Source organism: Thermobia domestica, chromosome 1 (genome assembly GCF_964235325.1).
Source record: "Thermobia domestica chromosome 1, izTheDome1.hap1.1, whole genome shotgun sequence".
NCBI lineage: Eukaryota > Metazoa > Arthropoda > Insecta > Zygentoma > Lepismatidae > Thermobia > Thermobia domestica.
In genome coordinates, this window is record NC_137454.1 from 204,642,397 (window position 1) to 204,651,841 (window position 9,445).

The 9,445-nt window shown below is 35.9% G+C and overlaps 1 protein-coding gene across 3 annotated transcripts in view; it reads right to left on the minus strand.

Annotated features, from left to right (window-relative positions):
• LOC145693135 (beta-1,4-N-acetylgalactosaminyltransferase bre-4-like) overlaps nt 1-8,667 on the minus strand; it is a 135,237-nt gene extending 126,570 nt beyond the window's left edge. For all 3 annotated transcript variants that reach the window (XR_014132713.1, XM_081768881.1, XM_081768871.1), the window contains exon 1: nt 8,441-8,667. The gene's annotated coding sequence lies outside the window, so the exon portion shown is untranslated. The remainder of the gene's footprint in view (nt 1-8,440) is intronic.
• Between the last annotated feature and the right edge of the window lie 778 nt (nt 8,668-9,445).

A 9,445-nucleotide genomic window follows, 5' to 3' on the forward strand; every position in this document is an offset into this window, starting at 1 on the left:
CACAGTTATATCTTCTAGGCTAACGCTGACAGATAAATGAATGGCTTCCTGTTGAAGTTACTAGTGTGTGAAAATGGAAAAAACAATTTTGATCCAGATTTGGTTTAAAACGATTGTGCATAGGACTGTAGTCCAAAAATTGAAAGTTCATATGTGTTGAATGAGAGTAGAAGGGATTTTCCACATGACAACAGGGATTCCTAAATATTGTATGAATACATATTGGGCAAAAGTAAGGTGCATTAAAGGGCTTCCTTCTCGTAATATGTAACTCTGTGGAAATTATACTTCTGTGTACAGATGCAAAAAGAATGGAAGAAACATGAGATGTTGTACACGTTGTATAACAATACAAAGAAATGCACTGGAACAGTATACTTGATTGATTTATCCGTTTGCTGAATTTTCTTCCAGGGATACTTTCGACTGGCTTCACCCTCCCTTGGAGTTGGCAAACCGCCTCTTACCTCTGAGCTAAGAAAAGCTACATGGCTATTGTGATTATACCAAAATAGCGTCCTAGTGTAGTTCACTTACATTTTGATTTTGTCACTGCTAGAGAAATTCTCGAGAAGAAAGCTCGGTGGAATCATATCCAAAATATGGAGGAAAATCTTTTTTCGTCGTTCTAATGTACCTTGAAGTTGGAGTATACCTACACGGAGGAAAGAGAATGTGACACTTTTTTTTTTTTTTTTTTTTTTTTTTTTTTTTTTTTTTTTTTTTGCAAACATAGCAGTACGTACGTAGCTCATAGTGCTTTCACTAAGGGCAAGATGCTTTGGTCGCACACTACGGAACTATCGTTCCTTGAAAATTGCGAGTGGCTTGCAGAAGGCTGTCTTGCATTTTTGATGTGGAATGGCGTCAATTTACGTGGCTGTATTGTGGTAGGTATCTACGCAACATGTGAATGATATATATAGCCCGATGCTTTGGTGTTTCGTGTGGAATTGCTGTACAACAGGATAGGAAGTGTTCAGCGGTAGAGGATTGTGGCCAGGCATTTATGGTAGCGTAAAAGTGTAGACCTTGGTGTTCAAGTAAAATTGATTGTGTTAATATGTACCTACCTGCGCAGTAGCAGATTACCCAGTTCACGAGCTGGCATATATACACCTCATTTATGGAGAGGCAAGGGGGTAATAGCCCAGAGGCGAGGCCTTTATATCTGACCGTGACCATCATAGGAGATTAACTTTCCCTTTGTTTTTCCACGTCTCCATATTCACTTTCGAGAGATAAGGTCTCTTCAATATCCCCAACGTGAAATCGGAGGAAATTGCACCATATGGAGAGTGGAATTTGAAGCCAACATAGTTTGAATGATCAGAGACTGTAATGAAACTAGCAGTAGCCATGTGGGGTATGGTGGATTATTTTGTGGTAGGACCATATTTATTACCAGCCCGCCAGTGTGGGAGTATTATTTTAACATAATGTTCTCTCACAATTGTTAGAACATGTGAACTTGAACATGAGAGAGCAGATGTGATCTCAGCATGACAGTGCACCTGCACATTTTCACAGGAATATGCAGACCTACCTAAATGAAACATTCCCAGATCGTTGGATTCGGAAAGAAGGATCTCGTTCACTCTACCACTTCCTTCACCCTATCTCACGCTCTTTGATTTCTCTTTTGGGAGGGTATGAAACGCCTTTCGTATGCAACATTAGCCACGACAGCCGAAGAACTTGTTGCTCGAGTTAATATTGCTGTGGCAGTCCCATCTCTTAAATTTCAGGTATGTTTGACCGCAGGTGGAAAAATTTGCTTCGTCGATATTATCTTTTCAATGCGGTTAACCATGGACAATATCAGACTGTGAATTGTTATTCTTCACAGCTGTCTCGTGTACACATACTGCATTGCACAAATACTGTACAAGGTACCTCTGAGTACTTCACAGTTATCCAACTTTGTACAAAACAGAATAAATCAGTAGTTTAAAACTGCATTTCTTTGTATCATTGTGCAACAAGCGCAATAGCTTGTGTGTAGTCGAGTTTCATTGCTTTTGTGCAAGGAATTATTATCTTTCACTGAATTACGTATTGGAAGGAAGAAATCCTTTAATGCAGCTTTCTCTCGCCCAAATTGTATTCAGATAATTTGTGGGAATTACTGTTGCCATGTGAAGAATCCCTTGTACTCTCGTTCATCATACATGACCTTTGCTGCCTGAGTGTCTTATACACAGTCGCTATAAACCTAACCTGGATCAAAGTTATTATTATTATTTTTTTTTCATTTTTACACACTCTTAACTTGGACACCAAGCCGTTCATTTATCATCCGTTATCATTAGCCTAGAAGATATAACTGTGATACGTTAAAGATTTCATTTAAATTCTAATTCCGAACATTTATTCTGTGCTGATACAAAATACATTAATCATACATGTGTATCTCTCTTTCTTCGATCTTTTTTGAATGATGTAATACTATTACTTTTGATCCTTGAAATCTTATACTTAATTGTTTATCATTTTTCTCATTCAACGTTTGATAAAATACTCGAAGGAATACTTCAGTTCCTTTGAGAGTCACCGTTGCATCGTTACTGCACTACATCGGATTGTACACTAATGGAATCTACAACTAAAAATAATGGATACTCCCTTTTACCTGATATCGATCCGACATTTTGTTCTCGAGTATAGCTGTTTTTCCATTTTCCGAAAATTTCGGCTGGTCACAGCTCCGAGGCATTTTCACAACCAGGTTGGTCTATACTTTCATTTTATCTCAGGGACAAGAATCAGCTTCCGACGTTTCTTACATTAAGTTGCACCACACACACACACACACACACACACATATATATATATATATATATATATATATATATATATATATATATATATATATATATATATATATATATACGATAATACATATTGAGGGGCGCCCTTTTGGTAGACTTGTCCACCGCCCTCGGTAGTATGCCAGCACGGCCCTGGGTATGAGCTATTGAGTCTATCTGGGATAACGTCCATGGTCTTGTATTGATGGTACTCAGCCTTAATTTACTCTTGATAGCCGTGTCTAAGTGACGAACGTTTTCAAGGACGTTGGTTGAGTTGACCTGATGCTCGTGAGTTGCCAGCACGAAATATTCACCTTAGTCCTTGCGACTTACTTCTGTGGAGCTGGAATAAGGAGGAGGTTTATTGCACAAAACCATAAACACTGTTCAGCTGGAGGATGACATTCAACATGTACTCACCAATATACTATTGGAGCAACTCATGAAGAGTATGCAATGTCCTTTGACATTTATTTGTGCATGCATTGGACATAATGTCTCTTATCATTACTGGACAACTTTGTAATGCTTTCATGAAGTGAACACTGTAACAATGTGCATTGATGGATCGGAATCACTTCCACCGTAAACTATCATAGTAACAACATCTTCCGTGGGTACAGATTTAGTTTAGGAAACTATCCTGGACGTTGATCACGACCCAATCATTGTCTGACCGTTTACGATTGTCAAAGCAGACCCATTTTCATCTGAAGTGATAATCCGATGCAGGGAAGTTCCTCGATTATCCCTTACACTTAAAAAATGACATCTTCAGACGACGATTCTTATTGACAAATCATATGACACCCATGAGTCTAACTTTTCCACCTTGTAATTGCATGATGCAGCCTAACGACAGTGGTTTGGTATATGCCTAATTCATCTACAATGGCACTAACACTTTTCCAAGGTGTTCCTGGACCAATGAAGCTCATTGCGCCGTGCTGTGTCACCGGAACGAAATTTGACAAACCAACGACGAATGGTACATTCATTCACAATTTTTGGGTCAAATACACTGTTAACGTTTCTTGTTGCTTGCTATGCAGAATGTTTCAGTTTGAATTCATAAAGATAAATCTCTCACAATTGTGTGTTCTTCATGGTGCACTTTCATACGACCATGTTCAACAACCTACTATCTTCTGAGTGTCTGATGGGTACTCAGTCTGTTTGCTGATAATTATGTGGACTGACTTTGTGACAATAAACGCATGGACTTAGTCCATTCCCGTGCTGTGTTGCTGAGGTGGGTTTCCCGTCCGACATCAAAAATAATATTTCATTCGCATAAACTTAGTACTACTCAATAAGATGGGATTTCTCTTTTCTTTCTTGTCTTTCGTTGCAATTTTCCAAAACACAGATCTTTGACAATATTTAATGTTTTAAAATGAGGTGTGATGCCTCAGTGGTAGAGCGCTCTCTCAGCTGCGGTCTTCATGTGAGTTTGTGGTTGCTAAGTCGAGTCAGTGATTTGTCTCAAGGGTTTTTCCATTTCCTTCCACATTCTCACATCACCAATTCTTTCATAATCATTCACTTTCATTGATCATCCGTTTCCTTTGGCCTACAGGACATACCCATGGGACGTTAAATGAAAGATATTGTATTTCAATATTTTAACAATTTTAATCCTTGAAAATGTGATTGTAAATATCCGTATTTCGCCACATTTTAGAATGTTCAAACTCTCCATTCTTGTTACTTGTACTTTCACTGTCGTAGAAATATTTCTACAATTTGCCCTATTTAGTAACTTCATGACAAAATAGCGGCCTAAATTTGCAATATTTATTAGTCAGTGTGCTCATAAAGGTTGTGGTAGTTTTATTATTATTATTATTATTATTCAAAAAGGAACATAATAATCTTGCAGCATTGTTTGAAAAAAATAAATAACTAATAATCCAATGTGTGGGAAAATACAGGACTTTTTTCCTCCTTATATTCCCAACCTTTAATGCACATTTCTCATTGGTTCATAAGTTATAAGAGATATAAGTTGTAAGAGTAATAAAATAAATAGGACAATGAAGAAATTTAAGTGCATATAGTTTTGGTATTTTTAATAGTTATTTTTTTTCTTTTTTAATATTTTCGAGCGATAACAGGAGTGCAAAATGTCTCGTGATTCGTGTAAAACATCGAATTCTAGATTTCGAGGATTTACACATTTACATTTTACATGCCACAAAAATGACTTCTGGATGTTCACTGCCATATCATTTTGTCGTCCACATGTGCACTGAGAAAGGAAGAGCTGAATTTTAGTCTAGAAAATTCGGAGAAGCGAAATTTATCAGGGTTTTATATCTTACACAAGATTTTGTGCATCAGACTACGTATGAGTTGGCTTATCTAGGACCAATTTGCACAACCACAAATAGACGGAAATCCTGTGTATCCTTTGTCGGTATGTGCAAATTACAGAGAATCATGGTTATATACTGTGATGACAGTATAGACACTACACAGTCTCATTCTGTTGAACGATCTAGATTTTCGTTCTGGCTAGAAATAAACATACGGGGAAAGGAAATGAGTACGTAGTGGTATCTAGAAAATCTGTACGAAACATATGAAGATAATGAGTATGTATTCACTATCTAGGCTGACCTGGCTTCAACACAGTACAGAAAATCTACACCACATTACAGATTACGGTTCTCCTTGTGCAGCATTAGCAGCACCAGGAAAGTCATCTCTAGCCGGAATCTACGGACTTTTCTCCTAAATGCTCGATTTTCTCTCCGTGTATATATACCAACTTAGATACTACATTATTTGATATACAGGGTGTTTCAAAACAACACCGACAACGTTTGGGAGGTGATTCCTAATACCAAGATAAGACAAAAAGTGAAGACCATCCTGGGTGCACAAATGCTACCTTTCAGAGTTATAGGGCGCCAAACATGAATAAATGAACTTTAACGGCCCATAGCTCCAAAACAATGGGATCTACCGTAGTCGGATCAAGATTTCACTTTGGAACTAGTATGTGCCCTATTCAAATATCCATGTTTCTGAATACTGTGGTACTCCCGCAACAATTTCTATAGAGATAGGAGGTGAGTATTTCAAATTGTATGTCCGTAGCCAAACTCCCTCTATAAATATTGTTACGTGAGTACCTTAGATTTCTGAAACATGGATGTTTGGTTAGGGTACATACTAGTTCCTAAGTGAAGTTGTGACCCAACACGGTAGGTCCCATAGTTTTGGAGCTAATGGACCTTTAAAGTTCAGTTTTTCAAGTTTTCGGCAGCCTATAACTCCGAAAAGGAAGCACTTGTGCACCCAGGTTGGTATCTACTTTTTGTCTTATCTTGGTATTAGGAATCACCTTCCAAACGTTGTCGGTGTTGGTTTGAAACACCATATATACACACCAAATTTTAAATTTAAGGTTTTCATAAAATTTTACAAAGAATTTTCAGATTTCCATCTTTATTTCAAAATAAAAAATTACTGAAAAATAAAAATAAAAATTTATTGAAAGCGGCTGTGACGATTTCTTTCTTTTTTGTGTGTGTGTGTTTCATAAAGAAGCCTATATTACAGCACAGATCATTTCTAACTCTTTTGAGGAAATGACTTAGTGGTAGTTTAGCGGTAGGGATAATTAGGACGCTTCTCTTTAAAAAAGCAGCACAATGGATTTTGTTAATATTTCATAATAAAGATTTCGCTAACAGCCATATTATACAACAGTCATATTCTTTGAAATAAGTAAGAAGGTGTAGTAGTGGTGTGCTTTTAAAGCGATTTTTTTAAAAGCGACTTAGATGATTTTGTTAATATTTCATTAATAAATATTTCTTTAACAATCCTACAATAATTGATAGATCACTTCCCTTGGGAAAATCCTGAATAAGTAGTTTACTAACGGGGATTAGTTTCCTTCGGGCCGTGTTTTCTCAAAAAGAACTCTAGCGATTTTGCTCATATTTCATAAGTATCTAACAATCTAACGTATATAACTACGCAAGTGACTGTATCATTGAACGGCACCGAAATCGTAATCTTCAATTCAACCTTTCTCTTCTTTCTTCTAGTAATCAGAATAATTGCATATTGTAACATTGCGCAGCTTGGCTATGAAAACAGTTGTATTATTATTATTATTATTATTATTATTATTATTATTATTATTATTATTATTATTATTATTATTATTATACATTTATATTTCATATGCTCCAATATATCTTACATGGTACCATACCATAATACATGAAATATGTAGGTGCTACGGGTCCCGGGTTCGATCCCAGCCCCCGCCAAGTGAACTTTGTGGTGGACAAACACCGTGTGCGTGGGTTTTCTCGGGGTTCTCCCGTTTCCTCCCACTTTCTTCATTCCACCATTTCATTCATTACTCATCATCACCGTCTCCTTTAGCCTAACCGGCATAACCGTGGGACGTAAAACTCAAAGATTTCATTTCATTTCATGAAATATGTAAAAAAAAAAAAAAAAAAAAAAACAATATATAAAAGTAGAATGTTCCTTTTAGCGGGTGATTATTTCCGAACCACAGTTTGCTTTCGATTAATTTGTCTTAAAATAGCACTTCATGCGATAATCTAGTAGAATAAAATGTGATTTAGTAAACTTATCAATGTTTTGACTATAAGAATTTCTTTCTTTGTTTCGAAAAAATAAGTAAGTTTCTCATTGACATTAAGAAGAGTTGTCGTCGGCAATTACTGAAATACACTGTAATACTTTACTATTTTGTCCACATATTCCATTAGTAAATTAAAACGATCTTATATTCGGGAAAGAAATTCAATGAAATATCAGAATTCCAACCTGCAAAAATTCTTCGTATAAAGAATTTTTAGGATATTATCATACACTTGCCAAAAAAGAAATCTATTCCTGCCGAAAGAAGAAAAAACTGACATTCGACTTAATTTTATTATGATTTAAAAGAAGTTTTTGAACATGTAGAAAAATAAAGAATAGTTCTTTTACAAAAGAAGAAAAGAAGTATTTCAGAAGCCATTGCTTTATTTGTTTTAGAGTTATATTTAATCCTTTCAGTGTATGAAGCTATTTTGTCTCAGCTATTTTAGTACCCTTAAAATAATAATGGACTTCTGATCAATCCTATTTTGTCTCTTTGCGAAATAGTCAGTGTTCTTATAATTCAAAGTTTTTGAGGTGAAAAATCTGAATTATTATATTGTATATCCCAACAAGTTTAAAGTAGTGATTTTATATGGTAGATATTACGAAAAGATTATTTAGTTTTGTTTTCTATTTCAGAAAGAAATTTCAAAACTCTCGTAAAAGGAAAGTCCCAACTTACCCCAAAAATAAAACCTATTTCGATCATATACTTCAATAGCATGACCAAAATGAAGCAACATAATAAGAGAAACTGAGATTTTGATAAGCAACAAAGACTCAAAAGTAAAAAAGTTAATTCAATGGTTAAACGTACGTATATTTTTACGGTTCAATTTAACGAATAATTACCTAGAAAAATATTGTTAAAGCAATACAGGCATGCTAATAATTGTTTCAATTTCGTATTAAACTACCAATTTTTGTACGAACACTTGATATTGGTTTCTGTGATAAATAAAAGACGAAAACATGTTACTTACCCAATCTAAAATTAAAAAAAAAAAAAAAAAAACGCTGACACTATTTGCAATGTCTTTCCTTACAACTGCCCCCTACATGGTAACACATACTATTGGTCAACAGAGGTAATTAGCTCCATTGAACGTGCAAGAATAAAGGATAAACAAGCTAGATAATGTAAGAGGCTCCTCGTATATTCTTCGTGAAATTGTCAACTCGGGAGACTTCATTGAACAACAGTCAAATCGCTACTGCTGCCAGATCAATACTCTGCTCCAGCGGTGATGCTGGGATCCGCCCCCATCAGACTACGAGGCCCCAGTTCATTGTTATACGTAAGGGGTGGGGAAGATTCACACTGACATCTAGGAAGTATCCTTTCATGGGTTATTTCTCACCTCAAATAGCTATTGAATAGCCAGCGCCAGCCGCTCGAATTACTTGCGTCGTCACTCAAACCCAGCTGTTTCCTGATTTAGAATTCTAGGGCAAGGAAAAATAGAGTACGTAAATTTATCAATACAGTGCTTAATTTTGTTACTGCTATTTATTACGTTCAATAGTAAGTTAGGAAATGATAATTATTACAAGGAAACATTATTTATTTTTGTTCTTTTAGTTTAACATTCCACGATTATGCACCGAGGCTAAGGAAGAGGGTGATGATGGGATGAACGATAATGATGGAATGACGAAAATAGGAGGAAACGGGAAAATCCCGATAAAAATCCATCCAAATGTATTTGTTCAACACAAAGTCCACTTGGCGGGAGTTGGGATCGAGCCAGGGACCTCAGATACCAGAGATGACCGCTCTACCAATAGGCCACAATGGTATTGTCTGATTACAATTATTATTGTTGATTAATTATCTGATTCCCTTACCTCTTATTGAAGGGATCCTTAATTCGTACTCAATTTTTCATTCCCAGTGACGGACACAAATAATAGGTTTTGATCTCGTAAAAAAAAAAAAAAAAAAAAAAAAACACTGAGTTTTCAAAGGGGGCTGCGGTGGCTCAGTG